The sequence below is a fragment of the Arvicola amphibius genome, chromosome 5, assembly GCF_903992535.2.
Source record: "Arvicola amphibius chromosome 5, mArvAmp1.2, whole genome shotgun sequence".
Taxonomy (NCBI): domain Eukaryota; kingdom Metazoa; phylum Chordata; class Mammalia; order Rodentia; family Cricetidae; genus Arvicola; species Arvicola amphibius.
This window is the reverse complement of record NC_052051.1, coordinates 56750961-56764113: the sequence shown is the minus strand read 5'-3', so window position 1 is coordinate 56764113 and position 13153 is coordinate 56750961.

The window sequence follows — 13153 nt, the reverse complement described above, 5'->3', positions numbered from 1 at the left end:
CCAGTGGCTCAGGAAGTGACTCAGAACAGAGGTGGCAGGCATACCAGAGCAGGGCCAACTCCGAGTGTTTATGAATATGCATTGCTGCTTCCTGGGTCAAGTCCATAATCCACACAGTCAGCATTGTGTGTTTTCTAGACAAACTACTAAGGGCCATGCCCTGGGCCAGGAGTGTGGAGACAATGACAGCTCAGCCCAGACCAAGCTCAGAAGCACAATTATGTTTCTATGTATTCTGCCAGGCAGCCCAGAACCTCAGCTTGCCCTGGGGAAGAGAAGCACTTGATGGTAGGTTTTAAAAAGAAGATCTACTGTCTTAAAAAGAAAAAGCTACTTCAGGCCCAGGAAGGAGCACGCTCCCTCCTCGGAGACAGCAAATGAGTCAAGGGGCTGTAGAAGAAGACCAGGTCTAACCCAGTGGTGGTGGCACAAGTCCTTAATCCTAGCACTTGGGAGGCAGAGGTAAGCAGATCTCTGTGAGTTCGAAGACAGCCTGTTCTACAAAGTGAGTTCCAGAACAGCCAGGAGTGTTTCACAGAGAAACACTGCCTCAAAAAAACAAAACAAACAAAACAAAACAACCCAAAAAACAAAAAAGAAGACCAGGTCTACACTTGTGCTGACTGAAAAGGGCACAAGCCCAGATCACCCAAGCAGAGTTTGCACCTTGTGCCTGTCTGGAGCAGACATGGGTGAGCACACACATGGACATGCATACCACTACACACACCAAGAGTCTGTCAGACACGCTGTAGGAGCAGAAGCAAGGAGCGTGAACACGCAGCTGCCAGTGGGAGATAAGCCCAGGACTGGGGGGCCGCCTGCCTGGCCTGCCGGGAAAGCCACCTTCTGCATCTGCCTGAGCTCCCCAGGGGCAGCCTCTGCAGAGTGCTGCGCTTCAGAACAGCCTGGGCACCTTGCCCCACCCTCAAGGGCTTGTTCTATTTACAGGCATGGAGTAGCAAATTCTCTCTCAGTGCAGCTTGGGTTGTGGCTGATGCTGACAGGCCCAACAGGATCGGGTGTTCAGTGGTTCCTTCAGTTGTTACCGAAAAGTTTAATGACGTTTGCTATGAGAAACTGGGCTGGGACTGTAATTTGGTGATAAAGTGCCTGCCTAGCCTGCTTGAGGCCCTGGGTTCAGCTGCTCCTCAGCTCTGGAAAATAAATAAATGAAATGAAATGAGTGAGGAAGGGAAGATAAAGAGAAGGAAGGGAAGAGAAATGAAATGAAATTTCGCAAGACACCTGTGCTTGTGAGTCAGCCTGCAGCTTCCGGGCTGAGAGTGGAAGGGGAGAAAGAGGTTGGGGTCATTGCAAGGCTCCTCCCTAAGACTGGACATAGGTCAGTCTTACACGGCTGTGGTGTTTAGAGGAGCTGAGGTCGGCTCCGCAGTCCTGACAGTTTCCAAGGCCCCCAGCTGGCTAGTTCAGGCTGAAGAATTGTCACTTGGGTGGTTAAACTCAGCAAATCCTAGCCCCTCTCAGCACCTCTCTCTCTTCCCCCACCTGCAACCCCCACCTCGTGCCTCCAGACAGAATACATACTGTGATCTATTGAGGCTGGAGAAGGATGGGAAATGGTCTGGCTTTCAAGGACTCCGCGTCCCCTGGATACCCTCCCTCCCTAGGTTTGCCTGGCCCCAGAGTGGAAAGAGGAGAAGCCCTCAGTCAAAGGCAGCTGGGGCCAGGGTACCCAAGGCACACACATCTCTATGTCCCATTCGCTGACCTACACATAGCTGTGGCTTTCTGCTCTTGCCACCTGGTCGCTTACAGGGGCAGCAACCCCTCTATTCCGGACTCCTGAGTCTGGTGAGAGGTCATGGGTATGTGGCAGGAGTTCTAGATGTTCTGCAGAGTATAGAGCCTGTCGCAAGGAAGTGACAAGACTGTTCTCTTGTAGGAGAGGCTGCTAGGTCTCCCCAGAGAGCACAGCCCTGCCAGGGATATCTGCCTGAGACATCAGAGCTATTACTATATAAATCCCAATAGCAGTTCCCTCCCCAGAGGTTACCCCTCCCAATCCGTGTTCTTCTTCCACATTATCCCTCCCTAAGGTGGGAAACCCCACTGGCCACCTTATGCTTCCTCATCAACGTCCTCTGAGAAGCCCACTCCCACCAAGAACAGCCACTCAGCTCATCTCCCTGTTGCCCATAGGGACACCATTGCTCCACACTTCAGAGAATATGCCAAGGCCCTCTGTGCCCACCATGCCTTCCCATCACCCTGCTTATGAAGGCGTTTTCTTGGCTAGCCTCTTCTCCCAGGCACCCTGCCTTCAGCCCACTTGAGCGATCCGCCCAACCTGCACCAGTCATCTGTTTGGTTTAAGAACAATTGGCATTTGCTGAGTTGCCACTGTGTGGAGGGGTTGCCAGGGGCAATGGCAAGTATTAGTTATGAAGTAGAGTTTAAAAGTTAGGACAAGAGAGAAAGGGAAAAGAAAAGGTCATTTCTTATTTCAGTCACCAATAATCTTTATCAATTTGGTTTTGTTGTTAAGACAAGATCTTGCTATGTAACCATAGCTGGCCTGGGATTCATAATATAGCCCAGCCTAGCTTGAACTCATAGCAATCCTCCTGCCTCAGCGTCTCAAGTCCTGGTATTGCAGGCATATGCCCCTGTGCTTAGTTTTAGGATTGCTGAGCTGAGACCTGAACCCAGAGCCTTGCACATGTTCTAACCAAGCGATATTACTAACCCTTCAGCCAATTTTAATGTTGCTCTTTATGACGTAGCATGAGCACCATCCCAGTCCTCTACCTGTGCGGCTTAATAGTCCTCTCCAGCACACTACCCTGGCTTAATGGAGTTGCCTACACAATCTATTTTTTAATTGCAGTCATTGGGATGGGAATGGATGAAACATGGTTTAAAGAGATTGCCACTGTCAGGCAGTGGTGGTCCATGCATTTAGTCCCAGCACTTGGGAGCAGAAGCAGGCAGATCTCTGAATTTGAGGCCAACCTGGTCTATAGAGTGAGTTCTAGGACAGCCAGGATTACATAGGGAAGCCATGTCTCAGAAAAGAGAGAAAGAGAGAGAGAGAGAGAGAGAGAGAGAGAGAGAGAGAGAGAGAGAGAGAGATTGCCTAGCATGCATTAGGCAGTAGTCCAACTCCTGGTACAACATTTTATAAATTTATTTTTGGGTCTTGAGAATGGCTTGGCACCAGGGTTTGGTTCTCAGCACCCGGGTCAGGTAGTTCATAACTGCCTGTAACTCCAGTTCCAGGGAATCTGGCGCCTCTGGTCCCACCGGCACAAGCACTCATGTGCATGACACCTCTGCTTATATGTAATTAAAAATAAAATCTTTCGTTGAATGTGCCTAATTTTGAGTCGTTGTCTCAATGTACAGCCTAGACTACCCTAGAACTCTTTATCCTCCTGCCTCCCAGTACTAGAATTCCAGGCATAGGCCACCTTTGCAATAAATACTTGCATAATAAACATGGTGGTAGGTTGCTGCAGACCCATCAGGAGCATCTCTCTTCCCAAGGCTCTTCAGCAAGCTTATCTAAATGAAATCAGACTAAACTGAACATCAAGGGCAGCCTTGGAGAAGGGAGGGAAGGGGTAGGCAAAGGAATGCTCAAGGCTTTGCCTTGAACTAAATTCTCCCTTTTTAGTCTTTTAGTAACAGCTAAAAAAGTAGGGTCTGTCCGCAGCACCTGCCTTCTTGGTTGGGGAAGGCAGAGCCAGAATAACTTTTTTCCAGTTCCAATGACAGAATCCAGGGCTTTGAACAGTTAAACACATGCTTTATCATTGAACTATATCCCAAATCCCAAACTGTAACTTTTGGGTGTTCAGGTTCAACAAGAAGTTGTTATTGTGTCGGGCGACTTTGTAAGTTGTGGAGTGAATGTAATCAGTTGATTTTATAGCCAAAGCTAGGCATCGGTCTTAAAATAAATAAAACGAAAGGCAAATCAGGGGCCACGGTAACATTATTATGACTCTAGAAAACAAATGATCATTCAAGTCAGCAGGAGCCTCGGACAGTGGGTAGGGCCTGGAAGCTAGCTTCCAGGTTGGTAAGGAAATCCCGAGCAGAGTCATATAGCACAGCGCGCTGGCCAGGCTCAGTTAGCCACCGAGTGACTGCCTACTGAGAGCCATCGTGTGCAGGTGCCTTGCAACCCAGGACACTGGGCATGAGTGCCTGGCAGAAGACAGGTGGCACTGGGGAGCCATAGGAAGCCTGACTTTCAGGTTTAGAAGTGAGACCGAGTCCAGGGATAAGTTAAAGAGGGCCTGTAGCTAGGGAGCCGCGAAGGCAACTCCAGATTTGGACCGCAGGGTGAGGGAGGAACACTGAAGAGCTTAAGCAGGCCATGGAGATGAAGTGGTGTGCTCCGGAATGATCTCACTGAGATCCGGCTGGCCTGCTGAGGGCAACCAGGGGTCAGGACTTTGTTTGGGTCATGGGCACTGGAGAGCAGGTGAGGTTGATTCATGCAGGTGATGCTAAGCTGTGATGATACACTAGCAGACAGACGGGCAATGTCTAATGAGGAAGAGGGGCGTGCCAACGATGACTGGCAAGTTCTCGGTTTTCAAAACTGGCTGGGAGGGGGTGCCTCTGCGGCAGCAGGAGAGCCACGCACTGGTCTCCTGCAGTTGGAAGTGGGGCTGGTGGACGGGAGGCTCCTCAAAGCCTCATTGTTGTCAAAGCAAGTGCAGAGGGTGGGGCAAGAGGACTTCTGGTGAGGTTTGCCAAGGGAATATTCTTTTGATAAAGAAATAGGGCAACCCACTTGCAACATTTTGCTCCAATCTCATAGTGAAAAGAAGGTTGCTCACAGCAACTTCACGTGTAAAATTCAAATGAGTTGCTAACAGACAGACCTTTGGAAAATAGAACAGGCAACCATTCCTAAGCTCACTTAGGAATCATGATGGGAGAATAGTTAAAAGAGGCAAGGCTGGAAGCTGAGCGCCCAAACAACGCTGAGTACAAGTGGCCCAGTCGGCTGTGGCCCAGACTAGTCTCTACTGACAGGAACTGGTTCAAGTTCATTAAAGGTGAGGGAAGAGAGCAATAGAAACTCGGGTGATTCTCCCTCTGCTCGGGGTTTTGGAAAATTAGAGGAATTGGTGGGAAACCCCAGAGGTAGAGTCGGCCTCCCATGTGATCAGTGTTGCCGCTGATGCAGAATGCAGAAGAAGGTGTCTGAAACCATGAATTCAGCCTTAATGTCTGATGGTGGAGTAGGGAAGCCATAGAGAAGCCAGCTAGACCCAGTCAAAGAAGCCACTCAACCTGACTGAGGCCAGAAAAAGGAAGAGGCTGCAGCTGGGAGGACAGAAGAAAGCCACAAGCACCGTGGAGCTGGGGATCCAGATGGGAAGCTATAGCGAGAGCGTATAGACAGAGGATGTAGGTCTGGACTCCCCGGGAGCAAGACAGCATGTAGGCACAGCTGGACGAGAACAGGCTAGACTCACAACTGCTAATGCTTTGGGGGCACCTGGCTAGGGTCAGGCACTGCTCAAAAACACAGAAATGTTTTAAGAAGACAAAGAGCTAGGACATCTATGTAGGCACTCTGTCTTCAGAACTTGTATCCTTAACAACTACACTGTGTGGAATATAGTAAAAATAGAGACAAAATAAATAAATAAAGCTCTATAAAGGATTCTACTTCGGCTTGACCTTTATGTTAAATGCCATATCAAAAATCAAACAAACAAACAGCAAAGGTTTTGGAAACACCCAAGCCTGTGTGATCTTAGCAGTTGCTCAGATGGGTCACCTTTCCGTTTTCTTGTTCATTTGTAAATTTGGGCATAAACCCCACCAGGATTGCTGAGGGTTAAATAGAGAAGCCTATTGAGCGCTTGCCCTTGCCTTCTGCTCCTTCACTGGTTTTGGAGCTCTCAAGATAATACCCATTCCAGATCTGGATTTCCTCATCTTTCCAGGGGCTACAGATCTGTACTCACGGACCCACAGAGTGTGCACCCTGGTTTTTCTTTATTGCCCAGCCTCTATCAAGATGCTTCAGGGAAAAAGTCTCATTTAACATACTCCACTGTGGTATCTGAGGAGACAAAGTGTCTGCTAAGAGAGAAGCTGTTGACTCCGGAGAGGAAGGCAGCAAGCACCTGGCATCTAGTCTATCACAGGCATTTCACCTTCTTGGAGCGGTCCTCTCCTGCCACTCACAAAGATGCTCCTTACCAATCACTTACTGATCCTTCCGCAAAATAAAGCATGGCACCTCCAGTTTTCCAGAGAGTATGCCATGTTCTTAGGAGTAATCGCCGGGAAGAGCCCACAAATTCTGTTTAATTTCCCTTTCATCGGCAGCCTGGTCTGTGGGTATTGGCTAAAGTATGTTGGGTAGACTTTTGTCCCTGGGGGATAATGAAAGCGCTTTTTTAGAGACGGCCGCGAGACTGAAACAAGGATCTCCAAGAAGGTCCAAAGTAGGCAGATATTCCATGGTTATGAACCATAAACTTGAAACCTTCAGCGTTAGGACTTCTCAAAAGTACCCCAAATGGGAAAGGAGGAACAGTGGGCAAATCAGAGCATACCCACTCTGTAAGATGGCACTTGCTACTTCCTATCTGCCTATCACTACAGTAGAATGTGACCAACAGTAGCAAATCTTCTGATTTTTTTCTCAAGAGAAATTGAAGCTTACTTTAAATCTCAAAATAAAAAAATAATATTGGCTTCTAATTTTAGTATTTCTTGAGAGTCCTGTGAAAACTAACAATACTTGCTTACTGGATTGTTCTGGGGACTAACTTACCTCTAAGAGGATTTGAGGGAGGGCAGAGGTGAAGGGCTGTGTCCAAGGGCAAAAGCTGAAGGATCCAATGTTTCCCTGGGGCTAGGACTGTGCTAGACCTACAGGAAACCACAAATGTGGACCATAGACCATAGACCTGCCCTTCAGATGTTTATAGACTCAGCTTAGAGGCCCAGGTAAAGCCATAGTTGGCCCAGGAAGCAGAGGCAAGGAGCTATGTAGACTTCCTAGAGCTCTGAGCTTCAGATCTTTCTAGAAAGTCAGGATTGACTTTGAGAATAGCAATTCCAGAGGCAGAAATTCTAGAGAGCTCCAGAACAGAAGGTAAATAAATTGAGCAAAAGCCGGCTCAAGTGGCACAAGCGTGAAACCTTGTGCCACTTGAAATTTGAGGCTAGCTGGACTGCAAAGAAAGTCTGAACCCTGCCTGAGCTATCCAGGGAGACCCTCTCTCAACAGATGAATAGATAAGAGGCATGAACTGTACCCAGAGAATTTGCTTACAGGTTAAATACCATTTGGAAAAGGCTGTGCTGGAGTGTGGGGCTTCCTTGATACCAGCATATTGTCACGTGAGACATAGCAATTCCCGAACTGACTGGAAGATAAGAAGGCCCTACATGCCCTTCAAGCTGGAAGAAGGCAGGGCTGTGGGCTGCAGGAAGCCTGGCAGCTCCAGGTAGATGCTGAGCACTGACTTAGGAGTCAAGAGGAGGACAAGTCAGTCCCTTTCTGTAATGAGGGATAGGCACATACTGCATTAATCATGGGTTCCCTCATCTGTGAATCAGCCACATTAAATGTATCCCAAGTGGGATTGGGGTAAGAAGGAGGAACCAATTCACTTTTCTCCATTTACATATTTTTTAGTAGCCCTGGCTAGTCTGGAACTCACTATGTAAACCAGGCTGGTTTCAAAGAAGCTGCCACTTCCTACCAAGGAATGGAATTAGAGGAGTGTGTTTGCCACCATACTGGTCTCTCTATGGTTTTTATGGCTTGAGAGTTCTAATTTCAAATAGAGTTGGGGGAAGCGCTTTTGGTCTCCATGTTGGTTGGTATCTTTTCCAGGAGGTGCTCTATTAATCAACAGTTTGGGGCTAGCAAGGCTGCCTCTGAGGGGAGAATGAAATCGCCTTTGCCTTTCTCAGCCTTCCCCGGGTATGGCGGGCAGTTAGGGTTGGCAGCATCTTTGAGGGGTCTGTGCTCCAGGAGGGACCCTTTTCACCTAGTTCCTACCTGGGGAAGAAGGTGAGACCCAAAAGTAAAGCTAGGAGGAAACTGAGGGGCTGCCCGACTGCCCCTATCCGAAAGCATAGCATTGTTCCGTCGGTTTGCGTGCTGGATCTCAGGCCCAGAGTTTCTTTTCCTCGAATGATCAAGAATGCTCCCCCAACGCCTTTGAGGCAGGGCGTGGGGTAGCTAAGAGAACTTGAGTGGCCCCAGAGATTCTCCAGCTCTGAGCGGGTCTCACAGATCTCTACCTATGCTAAAAGGGGAGACCCTTGCCGCCGGTGTCCTCATCTTCCCTGCTCCTGAAGGTCTGTCCAAAAAAAAAAAAAAGTCGGCTCCTTTGCAAAAGCAGCTCGCGTTGTGGACTCTTGTCAGAATGCCTGCACCTTTCCCCAGCCCCACACCCGGGAACAGACCCTGGCACCTGCCCCTCCCCAGCAGCCATTACACGATGTTCACAGAAAGTTTTTAGTCTCCTCCTCCCTCTACCCACAACCCATCCGGGTGCCGGACTGGAAGCATCTTGAAAGTAGGAAGTCACTCTCCGACTGGCCTCAGCCTTGGGACCTTCCGATCACTCCCTAAGGGATGGAGCGCGGTGGGGGTGGGGGTGGAGGGGTCGTGAGCCGCACAGAACCCAAGCCGCCGACCGGGCTGCCCAGCCCGAACCCTGGGATGGGGGCGGGGGTAGGTTAGTACTTCGCCCTCTAGGACAGGCTCCAGCCTAAGCCAGCCCACCCGGCTCAGCTCCGACTCTCAGAGGCGTGCCCACCCAGCCAGGTGATCTCGAACCTTCTCTATCACACACCCCAACAACAAACAACCCTCTGCTCTCTCCATCCGGAGAAAGGAGGTGGAGCCTGACCTCAGCCGGAGGCTGCTGCTGTTACGGAGGGGGGGGGGAGGGGGCTCACTACTCCAGTCCTGGGGGGGGGGGGGAGTCTTTCCTCCTGGGAGTGGCAAGGGTGGGGGCCTTGGAGGGCTCCCAAGCTTCAGGAAAGCCCTCCCCCAGCAGTGTCTACCCTCCGCCGGCGAAGGGAGAATGCAGAAGAGGTGGCTTTAGTGAATGCGACTTGTGACTGTCCCTCTCCGGCTGAAGTGCCCTCGGGCCCCTCTCCGCCATTTATGCCCTCCCCCCACCAACAACCTTCTAGCCTTAAGGGCTGGATGAACCTAGGTGCCTGGTAGGCGGCGGAGAGGAGAAGCAGCTTTACTACGCTCTAGGGAGCTGAGGTGTGCCCATCCCCCCATCCCTTGACGGGTGGGGGTGCAGGCGGACCCCAGGGACGCGGACTAGGGGAGGAAGGAGCCTGAAATAGGTGTAAGCAGCAGTTGTTGGCATTGCAGGGAAGCAGCTCGGGTGAGGGGTAGAGAATGCAGCTTAAGGGGAAGGCCGGGGACCCAACGAGGGTAGAAGTCCAGTGTCAAAGGGAAGGAGAATGCAGAAACAGCTTTCGCTGGGAGGGGCAGCTGCAAAGACTTCCCTGGCTAGCAATCTGGAGGCTAGCGCTGGACAGATGGGGGTTTTGGACACAGCACCATGGCATGCGGCCCCCAAAGTCTGAGCGCGTGCGGGTTGTGTGAAGACTGGTCCCACTCAGAGCCCCCGATCACCCGGACCCAGCCTGTGGCAATAGGCGTCCTTGGGGAAGAGAAACGATCCTCTTTGATGGGCATTCAACAACTGGCTTCTTGGTGGCAGGAGGGGGCCCGTCCCCTCCGGCTTAGTTAGAAAGGGAGTACTTCTGACTCTCCTATCCCTAGGGAAAGAGGCCACAGCAGGTAAAAACCAGAGTTTTACACTTGGCTTTGCCTGAGGGCAAATAATTTCCGGAAGTCCCTTTAAGGAGGGGGTGTTCTGATCCCTCTGAAGAGGGAGCGGGTCCCAGCAAAAGGGGGCTTTATTCGACGGGGGAGGGGGCAAGTGGCATCAAATTTAATCCATGCCAAGGTGTTCCTGCACAAAAGAGCCAGTCCTTCATCTTGTCCAGTGGAGCTTAGGGTCCAGGTTGCTCAGAGTTCTGGGACCTGGAATTTGGACGCTCTGAGGAAAGGCAGAGGAGGGCTACCTGTCTACACCGGGAAAGGTGACACCTGGGCATGATATCGAGGCAGGTGAAAGTGGTCAGTGCCACCTTTACAGAAACTTCGCTGCGGGCTTGGGTGCCCTGCCGGTGCCAGGTGGCTGGATCTCTCAGGGCAGGCGGTCTGCTGGGACTGCAGCGGCAGTTGGGGGGAGGTGCTTCGCGGCTGAACTGGGGATGACAGAGCAGCCAGTCTGTCCCTGCTGTCAGTCTGGTTGTACTTGGTGGGGGAGGGGTGTGCAGCACGTTCTCTCTGGCCCTGGATGTTCTCCTCCAGGCATCCATCTCCTTGGCTCTTCTGCTCCAAGGCAGCTAACCCTTACTGAAGGGTTTGGAGGTGCTTGGGTAAAGAGCAAGCCTCTGCTGCGGGCTGCGGTGAGCGGAGGTGGGGGTAGATAGTCGTGGAGACCTGATGGATCCATTCCTCTTTCCAGACCAAGTGACAAACCCTTTTTTGGCCAGAGGAAAGGTGACAGCCCCCAGGCACTGGCACAGCTGTTCTGGTGGAGTGGGGTGGGAGCAGCATGCACTAAAGAAAGGCTGGAGAAACGAAGAGAGCTGGAACCTTTTCAGAGAGGCTCCAGATTGGGAAGGAAGATGGACCAGATGCAGAGGTTCCTGAAAATGGAGTGAGAGAGGACAGGAGGCCAGACGGTCCCTTTAGGGTGCAAGCAGCCTGTATAATAACCCTGGCCTCCACTTAGCTGACTTGTTGGCCAGCTTTAAAAAGCGAGAGTGAAGGGGACCCAGGAGATCAGTGGGCTGCTAAAGGAGGAACATCAAGTGCCTTTAGCAAGCCAGTGCTGCCCCCCTCCCCCAAGTCCACTGAGCCTGAGCCACCTGGGGCAAAAGAGCCAGCCGCCCACAGGGAAAGCTCTAAGGACAGAGTTCCTTTGGCGATGGATCAGGCTGGGCAGTCTAAGTAGCTCCTGGGGTCTTTGCCTCTTCTACAGTCGGGATTCTCTGTTCCCTCCTACCTGGGTCCCAGAGATGTCAAATCTTGCCCTCTAGTACCAGGGCCACGGGGTTTAGCCTGAAGGTGTCAGGGCCAGCAAAGTTGCTCTCTGTCCGTTCCCATGCTGAAAGTGGCCTGCCACTTGAGTATCCTTCCCTGTGACCTATCTTTCTTGATTCTCAGTCCCAGTCCCCCCACTACCAGAGATAAAGCAGCTATGTCATTGGCCGCATTATCCCCTCTCCTGCTTCAACCTTCGGGAACTTCAGCGGCCATTTAGGTGCCTTCTACTTCCGATCTGATGAGGACTGAGGTCTACCGTGAGACACGACAATGGACTTGGCGGAGGAGAGGGGCTAATTCTGTGAGATGGACAGTAGGGCTGGCCTGTGTGTACTGGGAAGGGCTGCTGGGAATCTTTGCCTTGGGAAGCTCAAGGAAGGGAAAAGTCCTTCAGGGTCCTACTTTCCCAGATTTGGGATGTTGCCTTCCCTAAGGATGGGAAGCAGACCCTAAGGAAGGGTAGTGGTCCTAAGAGAATTTGACCTTTTGAGAAGTTTGTGCAGCACGGTTTAGCACGGCCTTGGTAAACCATGCCCTCCCTGTAGGTAGTCTGGGGGTCCTCCCGAGTAGTTCTGGAAGCAAATGAACTGCCTTTTTCTTTTTTCTTTTTGCGAGGGAGGCTACTGCCCAGCCACAGAGGCTGGCAGCCCTAGTTCCCTTGAAAGCTGCCTGGGTCAGTGCTTCAGTAGCATGGTCTGGGAGAGGTGGGGCACAGGATATAGGACAGGAGGAGCCCCTAAGCCACTCTTTAAGGCTCGGTTTTTCCTGCTTACTAACCAGGCTTCCACAGGAGCACTCTGGGCGCTTCTCTGCCCTAGGCGTTCCAGGGCCCAGCCCCTCCCCGGCTGCTCCCAGGCTCGGGTGACTTGACACTACCCTTTCTGCTCCTGCTCCTTTACCTCCCTAAGCGCCCCTCCCCCGCCTGAATTGGGAATGAGGCTTTGTTCAGGGGTGGACTCTCAAGAAGGATTTCTCAAGAACCTACTGTGTGCACATTACAGCTCCTTGAAGTGAAGTCCTGGGCTGGCTCTGGCGCGACAAGGTGTCCAGGACACAGTTCCTTCCCGCACCTCACAGGGACCTCCCACCTCTTCGTATGACCTCAGCCTGCTGTGCCCACCCACCCAGCTGACCCCGAGAGCGTGCTCAGGCTTGGAAAAGCACGTCTGTGGGTGTGAGAGACGGAGCCACAGCAGAAGGTGACTGTGGGGAAGCTGGGTAAGTGTCTGCATTGGGTCTACGCTGGCTTGGGGACGCCAAGGAAGGTGTCCAGCCGCGCCTGTTGGGCTGCCCGCCCCTTTCGCCCTCCCTCGGAGAGCTCTGATGTTCCCCGCGGTGGTGGAAGAGGGTGTGTGGGTGTCAAGGACTCACAGACCGGGCTCTGCTGTCAGCTGGAAATGGATGAGGGTTCCACACTCGGCTTCTGAAAGAGGGCGAATTGGGAGCCGGGATGGGGGGCGGTAGGTGAAGGGCAGAAAGAGGAAAAAGAGATGCGGGTGAGGGGTTACCGAGCCAGGACCGACCTTGCTAGGAAGGAAAGGAGACGTGGCAAGCAGGGAAGTCGGAAAGATGAGGCAAGGGCGGGAGGGGCTTCTCAGCAGTCGGGGCCCTTTCGCGCGAGTCTGGGGCCCTTTCAGCAGAAAAAGGGGGTGTTGTTCTTGCTTGATTTTTCGGTTGGTCTTCCCGAAGCTTTGCCCCGGGGGCAGCACCCTGAGGAGGGTGGGGTGTCCCTCGACCCGCAGTTTACTGTAGCGGGTGCTTAGAGAGGTTACCAGGGAAGAGGGATGTATAAGGGTGACGGTCAGGGCGGGGGTAAGCTAAGATTTCTCAGGGTGGGGGTCTGCAGCAGAGGGGCTGGGGCTTCAGGGTCAGGTCACCATGGGATACGGGCACAGGCTCCGAAGACGAGGAGAAAACCCAAGAAGCCGGCAAAGAAAATCATCCCCCGCCACCACCCTTGGCACCGTACCCCTCCCCCCAGGCCCCACCACTCCCCGCACCGCCTCCCCCGGCCGCCTCGTGCTGCCCCCTGCGTCGGGA